Here is a 15320-nt window from a genome sequence, read left to right as displayed (position 1 = left end):
CGTGCAGAATGGCAAACTTTGTCAAAATAAATTTACGTCCGAGTTGCAGGGGCAATTATCTCGATGGAAAATGGTGCATTCACTCCAAAAGCCAGTCATAACTCATTTCATCGAGTTGCTGTTAGCCGTGGTAATTCAAAAATATGCCCAAAACGTTTTTTCGCCACTTTCTCAAAATTGAATTTTGGACAGTCACCAGATCAATATTTTTGGTCCTGCTCTTGCTAGTTATTTTCTTTTGCTAGAAAGCTAACCTCGTGTATCTTTTGACACCAAGGTAAATGTAATAACCGTAGGGGAAGATTTACTGAAGAGATTGTTTTGGCACCAAAATGGACCGCCTTTGAGTTTTTTTTTTTTTTCATGGTGTAACGTTGACTAAAACTGTCATAGAACATTAATGTTTGCTTTAATTTACTTTCCAACCATTTCTGATCATACTGATATGTCAGACCTTGTCATAAATTAAATCTACATGTTCTGAAATGTTTTTCCTTTTCTCAAAAACAGCATCTTTGAGGGTGCTGCAATTTTGGAGGAGATCAATATCTCAGGTCCTGTTCTTGCTATTGCTATAATTTTATTTATTTTTTTTTAGAAAGGGAATCCTGCCACTCTCATGAAACCGAGGTAAATGCAGTGACCACAAAGGAAAATGTACTGAGAAGGTTGTCTTGTCTTGGGCACCCAAATGGACCTTTCCTTTCAAACATTTGCTATTGCATAACTTTGGCTCAAATTGGCATAGACCATTAATTTTTGCTTTAGATCACATTCCACTTGTTTCTGATCTTGTTGTCATATCAGTCATTGACACAATTTACACCTACATACTGTGAAATGTTTTTCTTCATTTTCTCAATACTGCAATTTTGGAGGAGAGATTATTAAACTATTTGGTGCTGCAGCTCTTATTAGTGTCTCGTTAGAAAAATCTCTTGGACAGTGCAATAGGACTAAAATATGTACAGTTATTATGCGGCAACATTTACAGAAATAATTATCAATTTTAGGTGCGAACTTGGGCTTTATTCATAATTCATGGCTAGTGGCACTCTATGATCCTTCTAGATCACTCTGGCAGGTCTATTCTCATCGTGCCATAGAGTGTTTAGTAATTAACTCACCTCCAAATGAACATGAATTAGGTAATATTTTGAAAACGTTTTCATCTACAAGAAAACTAATCAGATAATTGAAGTCAGCATGCAAAAATATATTAACCGTGCAAGTTTCAAACAGATCCACCCATAAATAAGAAAAAACGTTTTAAGAGGGGGCGCCCCCCATAACTAGTTTTTCTCTGATTTCTAATCTCTAATTTCTTGATTCCTAATTTCTAAGCTAATAAAGGGGCGGAGGTGCGTGGGGATGTGAAACTGCCTGTGCAGTGAGACTGCGAGACTTCTTTTATTAGAGGGTGCGCGTGGATTGTTTTAATTGTACCCCTGTTACATACCTGCCAACTCTCCCGAAATGTCCTGGAGTCTCCCGAATTTTGATTACTCCCGATTGTACGGACGCAACCTCAAATCTCCCAAAACGTGGCCGCGCCGCCATTACCCAGCGTTTTTTTTTTTTTCATATTTTTTTTTTCGTTATAACCAAACTATAATCTGATAATGTCGTATTATAAAGCAGCGCGGGAGCAGTTAGTAGCCAGCATGCACCTTGAGTCGAGGTAGCTGCTGCCGGGACCACCACGAATGTGAGCAACCGACGGGCACTGCCATATTGGATTTTCTGGATCGGCTCGTCTTGGGCTGGCTCGCATATTTAGCAATCCATTCATTATACAGTAAAAGCTCGTTAATTCAAACTTCAGTAATTCGAATTTTGGGATAATTCGAACCGTACTACTTGGTCCGGCCTAGCTCCATAGAAGTCCATGTATAAAAAAGCCCGTTAATTCGAACGTGAGTTGGTTCTGCCACAGTTAATTCGAACTATGCGCCGCCGCGCCTGGGCGGCGTGCCGCCTGGCACATGGCCAGAGCAGGCCTTGTCGCGAGGCTGCAGCGGCTGAGTTGCCTCCAAAATGGGGAGAGAAGGTCATCATCATCATCATCAGCCTGACTATACCCACTGCAGGGCGAAGGCCTCTCCCATATTTCTCCACTTAACCCGGTCCTGTGCTAGCTGCATCCACTTGACCCCTGCGAACTTCTTAATCTCATCCGCCCACCTATCTTTCTGCCGCCCCCTGCTGCGCTTACCTTCCCTTGGAATCCAGTTTGTTACCCTAAGCGACCATCGGTTATCCTCTCTTCGCACTACATGTCCTGCCCATGTCCATTTCTTCTTTTTAATTTCCACTAGAATGTCGGTAACTTGAGTTATTTCTCTGACCCAATCTGCACGCTTCCTGTCTCTTAATGTTACCCCTACCATTTTTCGTTCCATAGCCCTCTGGGTTGTCCTCAACTTAAGTAGAACTCTCTTGGTTAGCCTCCACGTTTCAGCCCCATAGGTGAGTACAGGTAAGATGCAACTGTTATATACTTTCCTCTTTAGCGATACCGGTAAGCTGCTAGACATAATCTGCGAGTGCTTGCCAAATGCGCTCCATCCCAATCTTATTCTTCTTGTTATTTCCTTTTCATGGTCCGGATCTGCGGTTACTACCTGTCCTAAGTAGACATATTCGCCTACTACTTCCAGTACTTCGCTACCTAAAGTAAACTGCTGTTCCTTCCCGAGGCTGTTGAACATTACCTTAGTCTTCTGCATATTGATTTTCAAGCCTACCTTTCTACTTTTCCTGTCTAGGTCATCAATCATTATTTGTAGTTCATCTCCCGAGTTGCTTAGCAAGGCAATGTCATCAGCAAATCGCAGATTACTGAGGTATTCTCCATCTACCCTTATCCCTAACTGCTCCCATTCCAAGTCTCTGAATACTTCCTCTAAGCAAGCTGTGAATAGTACTGGGGAGATTGTGTCTCCTTGCCTAACACCTTTCTTTATGGGAATTTTGTTACTTTCCTTATGCAGAACTATGGTTGCTGTGCAGCCACTGTATATATCTTCCAGCACTTTCACGTACGGCTCGTCTACCCCCTGATTTCGCAATGCCTGCATCACCGCCGAGGTTTCAACTGAGTCAAATGCTTTTTCGTAATCAATGAATGCTATGTATAAGGGCTGGTTATATTCCGAGCATTTTTCTATCACCTGATTGATGGTATGGATATGATCGATAGTAGAGTACCGTTTCCGAAACCCTGCTTGATCCTTTGCTTGATTGAAGTCTAAGGTTGTCCTGATTCTATTAGCGAGTACTTTAGTAAATACCCTATACGTAACAGACAGTAAGCTGATCGGTCTGTAATTTTTAAGGTCCTTAGAGTCCCCTTTCTTATGAATGAGGATAATGTTTGCATTCTTCCATGGTTCCGGTACCGTCGATGACACCAGGCACTGCGTATACAAGGTGGCCAGTTTTTCTAACACGATATCCCCCTGTCCTTCAGCAAATCCGTAGTTATCTGATCCTCTCCAGCTGATTTCCCCCTTTTCATAGTTTCTAATGCTTTCTTGACCTCGTCCTTCGTCACTGGTGGAACGTCTGAATGTTTTTCCCTACCGCCAATCTCATTACGGTCCTGACTACTTTGGCTATTGTAGAGATTTGTATAGAACTCCTCGGCAACTTTGACTATCTTATCCATAATCGTGATGACGTTGCCCGCCTTGTCCCTTATCGCATACATCTGGTTTTTGCCTATGCCCAATTTCTTCTTTAAGGCTTCCCTCGTTCTTTACAGCATGCTCAATTTTCTCCATGTTATACTTCCTTATATCGGCCACCTTGCGCGTATTGATTAGCTTTGATATCTCGTCCAATTCGATCCGGTCTGTTGGATTGGAAGCTTTCATTCTCTGGCGTTTCTTAATCAAATCTTTCGTGTCCTTAGACAGCTTACCGGTATCCTCTCTAACTGTCCTACCGCCTACTTCTACCGCGCACTCAGTAATGATATCTCTGAAATTATTGTTCCTTGCCTCAACGGTAATGTTGCCATCCTCAGTTAGAGCTGAATACCTATTCTGTAGCGAGATCCTGAATACCTATTCTGTAGCGAGGAGAGAAGGTAAAAGCGGGTAAAACCGATGCCAGCTACCGGCGCAGAGGCTGGAGCGCAAGGGGTGGCAGCTTTGGCAACAGCTACGCCCTCTCTCTACCTCCGAGAACTGCGGTTTCCGGCTCGGATTTTGAGCCGCCGATCTCAGAGGCCTAAGAATCTTGTCGTATAGCTGCAGTTGTTAACTGATGGATGGCGCAACCAGCACAAAAAATACAGCGAATCCAGTACATCGCAGCTCCGCTAGCACTCGAGAATTGAACGAATAGGAGGAGCCTTCGTCAACGTCTTTGTCCTGAACTCGCGGTGGTCTCGGCCGCTTTCGGCAGCCTCGAGTTTTCTGGTTTTCGGCGCGCTTACGACCTTTGCTGTGCGGATCGCTTGAAAAGTTAGGCCTCGGTGGTGTGCTTCACTGTGCTGACGTGCGGTTTCAGAATGGCGTGCGCCCGCGGTAAATACCGCGCCAAAACACTGAAGGATAAATGCGACATCTTACGGGAAGTGGACACCGGAGTCTTGTCGAAACAAGAAATCGCCAAGAAGCATGGAATGCCGAAGAGCACGCTGTCCACTTACATAAAAAATAAGAGGGCGATTGAAGACGCCTTAGAGGCAGAAGTTGCCAGCGAAAGGAAGAGGATGCGGCTGGCAAAGTACCCCGACCTCGAAAAAGCGCTTCTCCTCTGGATTAAGGAGATGCGAGCTCAGGACATACCGCTGAGTGGCCCCGTCATATTGGCGAAGGCAGCGGACTTCGCCCTGCGGCTGGGCTACGACGACTTCGCAGCTTCAGATGGGTGGCTGCACTGCTTCCGTGAAAGGTACGACCTTGTGTTTCGTGCGGTGTCAGGGGAGATGAAGGCTGTTAACTTGGAAACGTGAAAGTTGGCGCTCCGAGGTCCTATAAGGCTACCTACGGAAGTACTCTCCGCAGGACATTTTTAATGCTGACGAGACAGGCTTATTTTTCAAGTTACTGCCCGCCAAAACGATCACGTACAAAGATGACAAGTGTACGGGGGGTAAACGAAGCAAAGAGCGGGTGACGGTGATGGTTGCGGTAAATATGACCGGAAGTGAAAAGCTACCGCTGTTCGTGGTAGGAAAGTCGAGCAATCCTCGCTGCTTCAAGAACATCAGGTCTCTCCCAACAGACTACGCGGCAAACAGGAAGGCTTGGATTACTGGAGAGTTGTTTAAGCAGTGGCTCATGAAGGTAGACAAGAAGTTCGAGCGCTGTGGCCGCAAAATCCTTCTTCTTGTCAATAACTGCTCTGCGCACAAGATTGAAGTTCAAACGAATGCCGTTGAGTTGGCCTTTCTTCCAGCCAACACAACGGCAGTGCTGCAGCCCATGGACCAGGGCATTATAAAAAATTTGAAGACATTTTATCGGCGCCACATGCTAGAAAGAATTATTCTATGCCAGAATTACGAAGTGACGCTCTTGAGTGCACTGCATATGCTTGTGCGTGCTTGGGAACAAGTGACAGGGGCTACAATCGCCAATTGCTATCGCCACTGTGGCTTCACCACGCAAGGCGAGCACGTGGACGAGCCACCTGCGCACGGAGACTGCGTCACTAGCATCACCGCTCCCATGTCGAACGTTCTGAAAGACGTTTCCTTTGCCGACTACGTAAACGTGGATGCGAGCGCAGTTGTCTGTGGTGTGACCACAGATGAGGACATCATTTCCCAAGTTAAAAACAGAGAGCCTGTCGCTGCCAGTGACGACGACGAGGAAGACGACGAGGCACCGGTGCGGCCCTCCGCTGCGGAAGTCATGGCCGGACTTAATGCCGCCCGCCTGTTCTTCAGTTTTCAAGAAAGCGAAGAGGAAGCCTTCCGCAACATTCGCTCTTTAGAGCAAAAAGTGCTTGCTGTTGCCTTCAAAGAAAAAATGCAGACCACAATTACGGATTTTTTCAAACATTAAATTGAACTGGCGCCATGCCCTGCTGCTTCCTGGTCGCGGTGTCTTGTTTTTCTTCATTGCTTTCGTTAGTTCGAACTTCGTTTAATTCGAACTGAGATGGCGTCCCTTTGCGGTTCGAATTAACGAGCTTTTACTGTATGATCGTGGGTCGTGGGTACGCTAGCCGTGCTAGGCTTCAGTTGGCTTGCTAAGGTCGTCGAGTGAAGAGTGGAGTGCAGAACGCTGAGCTACATTTGTGTTTGCCCGGGTTGGAACAATCGATGGTGCTTTTGAAAACCAAGTACTTAGAAGTATTTCAGAAATCGTACACAACGGAGTTTCTGTGATTTGACAGTTCACGAAAGGGTGACAAATATGGACTCTGTACCATGTGCGCCTGTGATGTGAGCGTTGCGCACGGTGGCAAGAACGACATCCAAGGTACACATCGCTTCACAAAAGCATAAGAATTATGTTTGTGCTGCAGAAGGGCAGGGCACCATCCGCAGTTTCTTCCAAAACAATAGCGAACACAGTGTGATTGTGCAGAGTGCCTGTTCACGGGATTTCTTGTCGAACACAACCTGGCGTTAAGGGGGGACACGACCTTTGAAAACCGAAAAATCGCGAAACAGTCGATTTTTGGAAGATTATATATTCCGGTAGTATGTCTTATAAACTACCATTTCTGTAATTATCAATGCCCAACTCGCCGTAGAAATACTCGAAATTAATTATTTAACAAGCGGCGGCAGCCGCGGAGCAGCGAGCAAGCGCCGAAAATTCCCAAACTTCGCGCGCGCGCCATTCCTCTCCCGCCGAACTGAGCGCCGCCATCTTGGTCTTGTTTTGTTTGTGAATTCTTGCGCTTTCTTCTGCCACCCTCGGCGGTGGCGACGGCGGCGTGGTCGAGGCGTGGCTTGCTTCCGATTGGGAGCCTCGTGGCGGCTTTCAAGTTTCCCGCGCTCGAATTCAAGGCTGCGATTGGGCAAAGCGCGCGCTCCGCGAGAACGCGGGGGATCAAGCGACTACTATTGGCTGCTGCGGCCGCTTACGCGTTGGTCTCCGCCGGCTACCTCCCCGCGTCGTCTGCTACGGCTCTTTGCGTGGTCGCTCACGATGCCTCGAGATGCGACACGCATTCAGTGCAGACTTGGCTAGCTTTTTTTTTTTTTCGTTTCGGCGCTTATGCCGCGGACGATAACCCTGGATGTCGCTTGGCGCGTTTGGGCCGCTCCTCGTTCCTCCGGCGAGATGCCGCAAGAGATAAATCGAGAAACCACTTGCTTCGTCTGCGCCGCCCATCATGCTAGGGCGAAATGCCGCAGGGGAATCGGGAATGCCGATTGTCGCGGCTTGCAGAGCACAGGATCGACGGATCTCAGCATGTGGAAAGTGGTCCGCGGCACTAAGGCGTTCGCTGTAGCCGAGATCGACGGAGCGCCACAGCCCTAATGTATATTTTGACGGTCGCACCGGACTTGTTCGTGATGATTGCGAGTGTTCGTCTTAAGTGGGGCCGTTATAAGTGGGCTCGACTGTACCTGAATAAATTTTTGAGGGCAAGGCAAGCCCATGTATTCAAAATATTATGTCTGGAATTTGTCATAATTAATTTGGTTAATCAACATAGGTCTAATTGATAACAAAAAATCCAGTTCTATGCTATTTTTCAGCAAGAAAATTTAGAAAAAGGGCCTTGTCTTGCCCTCAGCAACCTATCTAGGAATCAGCATGACAAATTGCACAATGCCAGTGCCTTTCGCAATTTCTCCAGGCTTGATATAAAGGACCTATTCGAACCAGTTTGATATGTTTCTGTAACTTGAGAACTAGCATGCACAATTCTTTGAAACTTGGTGGTTTTTTCATTTGTTAATGTCCTGAGCCTGTCTTGAAAATTTCATCATGATAACTTGAGAAACAAAAAGTTATTGTTCTTTCAACCTTTGAGAGCCGTTTTCTCAGAATCAATGTTTTGCACGGTGTGGCTGCTAGGGAAAGTCATAGCTCAAGAACCGCTTATTGGATTTTCATGAGTTTTTTTTTGTTACATACCTAAGTAAATTTCTCAGGGCAAGACAATTCGTTTTTTTTTTTCAAAATATTTTATGTGTAATTAGGGGCAGTCAATTAAAATATCGTTAAGTCAGGTGTAAATTTTAACACTAAATTTGGGGCTGTACAAAAATTTTTCAGAGAGGAAATTTGGAAAAAGGGAATTGTCTTGCCCTGGGGAAACTGTCCAGGAATGACCATAACAAATTTCACACTGCTAGCACATTTTGCAAATTCTCCAGGCCCGCCCCTAGGGACCTATGTAAACTATCTTGATATATTCCTCTAACTTGAGAACCGATGAGCCCAGCTCCATGAAACTTGGTAGTTCTTCAAATCTGTGTACTATGATCATACCCTGAAAATTTCATTCAAATACCTCAAGAAATAAAAAAGTTGGTGTTCAAGGGTAGCCTCCCTCCTTAAGCGTGAGTGATCACGCGGGACTTTTATTTCTGAAAATTTTCCCGAAATGTGACGACGCAAAGCGCTATGGATGTGGACGTACCAAAGCAACTGCCATCGTTTGGGAAATGGCTGCGGAAGCCAAAAGCTCAATACTGGAGTCTCTGAAACGCCGTGCTTTCGGAATCGCTGCGGAGGGAAGCAACGATAGCACGTCGCAAATGTATTCCATCGTGGCAACTTACTACGTAGAGGAATCGCAGCATGTCGAAAGCCGATTGCTTTGTTTGCAAGAACTCCATGGTGAGGCCATCGGGCGGAAAATTGGGAACCTCGTTCTAGATGCGCTCAAGCCATCATCATTATTTATTGACCCCTTAAAGACCCTAAGAGGGGTATTACATAAGGGGGGGGGGGAGACATAGATTTAAGATATTTGAAGTCAAAGCAAACAAAATAGTTGAAACAATCGATGTAAGGCAGGCTTCAATGCAAAGGGGAAAAAAAATGCACGTGTATCAATCAAACAGACAGGTACAGTTAATTATACATTGACAAAACGGAAAGGCAACAGTTACCACATTAGGATTGTAAGTGTAAAGACAGCATTTGCCGGATTTTAGAAGCATCTCGTTCAATTACAATACATTCGGGTAATGAATTCCATTCTTCAATGACAAGCGGCAGGAATGACTTGTTAATTGTGATTAAGCAGCCATGGAGTCTTAAATTGCTCATAGAGTTGAAAAGATGGCGCAATGTTCGGATTGGAGGGAGCAAAAGGGAGTCTGGAAGTGGAGGAAAACAATACAGTTGAACCTCGCTACAACGAAACTGACGGGGCGCGCGAAAAATTTCGTTAAAGCGAAATTTCGTTGAGGCGAAAACAGCCCAAAAACACTGTGAGGTTGGACCACATAGTGCCAAAACATCATTTATTTCCAAAGAAGTCGGTAAGCTTCTTCTGCTTCACATGGCTGGCCCTTCATGTGAAGCGTCTTGGAGGGGAGGAGCTTGAAGAAAAGTCCCGTTTCATCGGCATTGTATATGTCTGATGTGGCATATTTCTCCATTAATTCCGGCACAGTAGCTGATGCCCAAGCAGATGCAGCGTCGGCGTCTGATGAGGCGGACTCGCCACACAGCACTTTAGCGACGATTTCATGCCTGGCCTTAAAACGGGTCAGCCACCCTGAGCTGGCTTTGAAATCATTGATGCCCAGCATACAGGCATAGCCAAGCGCCTTTTGCTGCAGCATGTTTCCGCTGACCGGCATCTTCTTTGCGCGCACGTCGAGGAACCACGTGTAGAGAGCCTTCTCAAGGTCCTCGTGAGCCGCTTGCGTCAGCTTTTTCCGCTTCGCGGATGTCCCCGAAGAAAGAGCTTGCGCTATCGCGTCTTTCGACTTCAAGATCGTTGACAGCGTGCTCTGTGAGATGCCGAAGTCCGCTGCAACATCTCCCTTTTTCCTGCCGCTGGATGCCGCGCTGATAATCCGTGCCTTCTCTTCAAGCGAGAGGAACTTCCGCTTTCTAGATGAAGTCGCCATGCTCGCATTCATTACAGCGCACTAGCAGCACAAGCACGAGTGAAAAAAACTAGGGCAAACGCGCTGCTGTTGCCAGGCTGCTGCGTCCTTTGGCAACGGATTGGTTGCGGCTCTGGATTGGAAGAAAACGGAAGCTTGCCCCCGCGCCTTGTCGCAAGGCAGCCAGCCCGATTGTCATCAACACCAAGCTATGGCGGTGATCATGTGCGTTTCAGTGAGTGGATTAGTTGGGTCCAGCGAATGTTTAGCGAAACAAAGCAGCGTGGGCCTATGGAAGTACATAGATGGGCGGCGATATGCTTGTTTTATTGTAAGATATATTTTTAAATCGAGCTTCGCATAGCAAAAATTTCGTTGAAGCGGAAACGCGCCCCAAAAATGATTCGTTGTGATGAGAAATTTGTTCCATTACTTTGTATAGCAAGCTGACGGGGAATTGGAAATATTTCGTTGAAGCGAAAATTTCGTTGAAGCGACGTTCATTGTAGTGGGGTTCGACTGTAGTACAGTTTATGAAATAATGATAAACGGGCAATTTTATGCCTTTGCGCAAGAGGCTCAATCTTGAAAGATAGTTTTATACTGGTAATGCTTGATCAGGTGTCATAAATGGAGGAAATAAAGCGGGCTGTGCGGTTTTGGACTGCTTCTAGGCTTTTAATTAAGTAGGCTTGACGTGAGTTCCAAATTGGGGATTGCAAATTCTAGTTTGCTACGGACGAAAGTTTTGTATGCTAGGCTGCGAATGGAATAAGGGGAAAAATTGAGGTGACGTCTGATAAAGCTGAGTTTTTTCAATGCATCAGTAGCAACCTTTACGATGTGGTCGAACCAGCGAGGTTGTTCGTGAAATGGATTCCAAGATACCGGTATGATTCGACTTGGGTGAGGTTGGTTGAATTCAGAGAATGCGCGTAGTTTATGTTAATTTGTTTGCATGTTACCTGAATGAATTTGCACTCTGTTACGTTGAGCGTCATTAGCCATGTGGAACACCAGCTTTCGATTATGTTTAGGTCACTTTGGAGCAATTCCTGATCAATATTGGAAGTTATGCGGTGGTACAGGATGCAGTCATCTGCGAAAAGATGAATTGTCGATGAAATGTCGGAGGGATGATTGTTTATGAAGATTAAAAATAAAAGCACCTAGCCCTGCGGGACATCAGAGAAGACTTTTGTTGTGGGAGAATGGTTATTTTCGATAACAATGAATTGAGAGCGATCAGTTAGAAAGCAGCGAATCGAATTTAATATAAGGGGATCAAGGCACGAGCATGAAAGCTTGGCTAAAAGACGTTGGTCGGATACACGATCAAATGCTTCAGAGAAATCCAGATATAACAGCGAAGTTGTACCCATGGAGAACTGGATTGCATTTTGCGCTGACAACGCGAACGTTATGATTGGGAAAATGAGAGGCGTGGCAGCTGTGCTAAAAGAAGCTCATGAGAGCTTGCTAATCGTTGGCTGCCCGTGTCACCTCATCAATTTTGCGGCCGAGAAAGGAGCCGCCTGCTTACCTGCAAAATTCGAGGAGGTGCTCGTGGACATCTACTTCCTCGAGAAGAGTGCCAAGCGAAAAGACAGGCTCATCGAATTTCAAGAAATGTACTACACAGAGGTGAGGAAGATTTTGAAGCATGTGCCAACGCGGTGGCTATCGCTGGGAAAGTGCCTGACCAGATTACCGCAGCAGTGGCAGCCTTTGGTAAGCTTCTGTCTGAATGAGACAAACCAAAAAACCAGCAGCGTCCATCCTTTCTAGGGTTGTATCAGATCCCCAAGAGAGCTACAGCTTTGGGAGAAGATAAGGATGATGAAGTTGAGTAAGATCGCCGAAAACTGAAGGAGCCAAGAGGCAAGGTGGATGCAACCCCGTCAAAGAGAGTTAAGCTTTCATCCGATGGTACAGGACATGCCAACTTTACCCGTGAAGAACGGCTGTTCTATTCCTGTCCTCTGACGTCAACTTGGCATATGGCCTTTTCTTGAACTGTGTGATCCCTGTTTTCGAAAAAGTCAACTGCCAACTTCAATCCCAGACACCTCAAGCTGACCAACTCTACTCTCTCTTGGTGCAGCTCCCAAGCGGTCTTATGGCTAGGTTTGTCAATCCCTCTGCCACGAAGGCCTGTGCTTCACCACTGGAGGTTGCCTACCAAGGTATAAAGAACCAAAAAGCCAATGAAGATCTGGTCCTTGGGAGCCGCATATCATTGTTGTGGAGAGGCTGCCTACCGGCGACAAGGAGCAGTTCTTTTCTGCTCTTCGGCAGTATTTTGCTGTGGCATGTGACTACATTAAGCACAAGATGAAGCCTTGAAGAAAGCAGAAGTCGCCAATTCGAATTTTTTTTAGCAGCGCATCCTTCAAGAGTCTTGGCTTCTTCATTGAGTCTTTCCCGCAACTTCTTTCTCAGGGGAAGAACGAGTCAAGGGGAGCGGCCTTGGATGCCCTGAAAGTAGAATTTGCAGAACTGCAGGCATATGATTGATGTTCCTGAAGAGATCTTAAATTAAGAGAGGGTTGATATTCAGTGGTCAGAAGTGGGAAGTAAAACTAGCATTGATGGAAGAGTGAAGTTTGGCAGAGTGGCAAAGGTGAGGCTGCAACTACTTGCCATTCCACGCAGCAACACTCAATGTGAGTGGATCTTTAGCACGGTTAAGAAGACAGGAACTGAATTCTGGTGTTCACTTTCTAACAAGGCTCTTGGTGACCTCCTCATGGTAAAGGGTCACCAAACCAGACGTTGTTTTGAGCGGACATATTCTGACATGTTCTTGACGCTTGCGAAGTCTGACTGCCAGGTCACTTCACAAGTAAAGTTGGCCCCCCCTTCCACTGCAAGCAGCAGGAATCTAGGGGCTTTCGCGAGGCTATAAATACAGAGATAAGTTCAAAATAAACTAGTGGGCTGCCACTCTTGCCTATTTTTGATGTTTCAGCTTCAATAATTTCCGAATTGGTAAACTAAAAAAAAAAAAAAAAACGCCCCCTCCCCCCCCCTCCCCTCTCTCGTCGCTGCTGCGGCATTCTTCCGAATTTTCATGTTGCTAGGTTGGCAGGTATGCTGTTATGAATAAACCATAGTTGTCAGTGTGCGCTTGTCTTATGTACGTAAGTTTCCTGCTTCCTTCTGTGTATATTTAGAGCATAGCACGCAAATGTCTTGAATATTGCAACTCACCAGAAAAAAGACATTCCAGGTAAATAGACACTCTCCAGGTTGGGTTCATAACTGTTCAGCCGATCCTCAGCATTCTCTAATCTATGGCCGTAGAATGGTGGTGCGAGTAAATGGCTAGAGTATCAACGGAGATTCTTCGGTGCCCCTTTAAAGGAGGACACTGGTCTTAAAACTACTTTCCTTATTTACCAATCAAAATTGATGCAACTTGGTGGGTTTGTGTAATTTTTTGTGCAGATTCCAAAACTGCAATTTTTCTTTTGTGATCCAAATATTTTATGAGATAATTACACCAATTAGTCTAATTCTTGCAAGAACAATTACAAAATGATCACTGAAGAAAAACTTCAAATGAACACATTGCTGGACACTATAAAGAATGAGGAACTTAATGTTGCAAGCAGTTTTTTGATTGAGCAATTATTTATTGTTTTATTGCATAACCAAGTTCAAAGGTCAAAATGCAGCATATAATGGTCACAAAAAAAAGGCATTTTAAAAGTTTTGAACAAGAAATTAAAAAATCTACTTGCAACATTGTGTGCTCCACATATTTGGCTTCATGCTGAAAAGGAAATTATTACTCTATCTGCAATAGGTGCCGAGATTTTAAGGCTGCAAAACTGCAAGTGGTCGACAATGCATGTTTTGAGAAAAGAGCAAAAAAGAAACGGGATTCACTGGTGCAATGCATGCATTTACAATTTAAAATGGCTAGAAACCTCCAGGAATGTAGTCTCTTTGCTTTCCAAAGTCCAAGTGTCTCTTCTTTCATTTTGATTTGCAGTTGCAGAACATTCAGATGTCACTTTTTCGGCTGCGCGAGTCATGCAAACAGTGACTTCTTTTTTTTTTTGTTGCGTATGTCGTTTTGCTACGTCCTCGCATCAAGACAGCGGTGAGGAATGTTCATTGCGGAAAAGAAATGTAATTTGGAGCTGTTTGCTGCCTCCCCCCAGTGCTCTGCATTGCACTGGAAGCAAGTGCATTCACTAAGGACTATGAGCCAGGTCCGATCGGCTCAAACGCGCGGCGAGCTCTATGAAGAAGTGTCCTGCAGTTTACCTATTCCAGAATAAGTTTGACGGCAATTTCTTATCCCCGTTCACTTTTTAAAATGCCAATATCGCCGCCGTATGTTTTACGCTTCGCCAATCTCTGCAAACTGTTGAGATTTGACGATCATGAACTGTGCCTTGCCAAGCGGACTGTCTGCCGGGCTGCCGTCATCATCATGAAAACCATCCGTCTACCGCTTCGTTGCTGGAGTTGGCACGACTTCAAGCTTTTTCTGTTTTGAGCTTATCTTTCTGCTCATCTGCGGCCTGCGATATCACTGTCGTGGCGGGTGCGACCGCTGGCAGTAGCAGTCTCTCGTGCTGGGGAGCACGCTAGGCCTACTTCAGGCTCGTACATACGATCGTTCGGCGCACGACTTTCGTCGGCCTGAGCGCGCACAGCCGGGGCAGGGCATCACTTGAGATGATTAATCTACTATTTTTTTCACTTTTTTTCACAACTTCTTGGCGTGAACACACCTTGCGGTTCGGAACCAAGCGCGGCCGGCGTCACGTCTCCGCCGTCTCCCCGTGGCTCAGGCGCGCCGAGCAGACACCGTCAGACAGCTCCACCAATGCGATTGCAAATTGCACGTTTTCTTTTCTGCTATTTTTTATGCGACCAATGGGCGAATGTAAACAGCAGAAGCGGCAATTTGAAGACGAAAGGCGGCTCTTTCGAATGAGACCAAGATGGCTACTGTGCCGTGCACAAAATGGGAGCTACGCTTCGCGGAAAATGGTTGTTTCGGGGGGTTGTTCTTGGCCCAAATTTGGGCGACATCGATTATATAGATTGGCATTGTGACTAAAATACCGACCCTAGAGATGAAAAACTTAGCAGATAGGTAGATAAGAGCTACTGATTTCGCAAATCACATTTTCTAAAAAGTGATTTTTTCGCGATTTTTTGGTCCGAAAGACCCGTGTTCCCCCTTTAAGGGCCACTGTCCAGGGAAGGACCTTTTAAGCAAAGGAGCCCAGTGTTTCGATCAGGTACCGGAGATAGTCTGTGGAAAATGCTACAGTGACACGTGCGCCGCAAAGCAGCTAAA

At 45.7% G+C, this 15320-nt stretch overlaps 1 protein-coding gene across 2 annotated transcripts in view; it reads left to right on the top strand.

Moving 5' to 3' along the window:
* LOC146182912 (uncharacterized) overlaps positions 1–15320 on the top strand; it is a 93152-nt gene that overhangs the window by 40618 nt on the left and 37214 nt on the right. The window lies entirely within an intron of this gene.

The sequence above is a fragment of the Amblyomma maculatum genome, chromosome 7 (assembly GCF_055883805.1).
Source record: "Amblyomma maculatum isolate TAMU_Amacu chromosome 7, ASM5588380v1, whole genome shotgun sequence".
Lineage (NCBI taxonomy): Eukaryota > Metazoa > Arthropoda > Arachnida > Ixodida > Ixodidae > Amblyomma > Amblyomma maculatum.
Note: the sequence above shows the minus strand (reverse complement) of the source record. Positions and strands in the feature narration are given on the sequence as shown.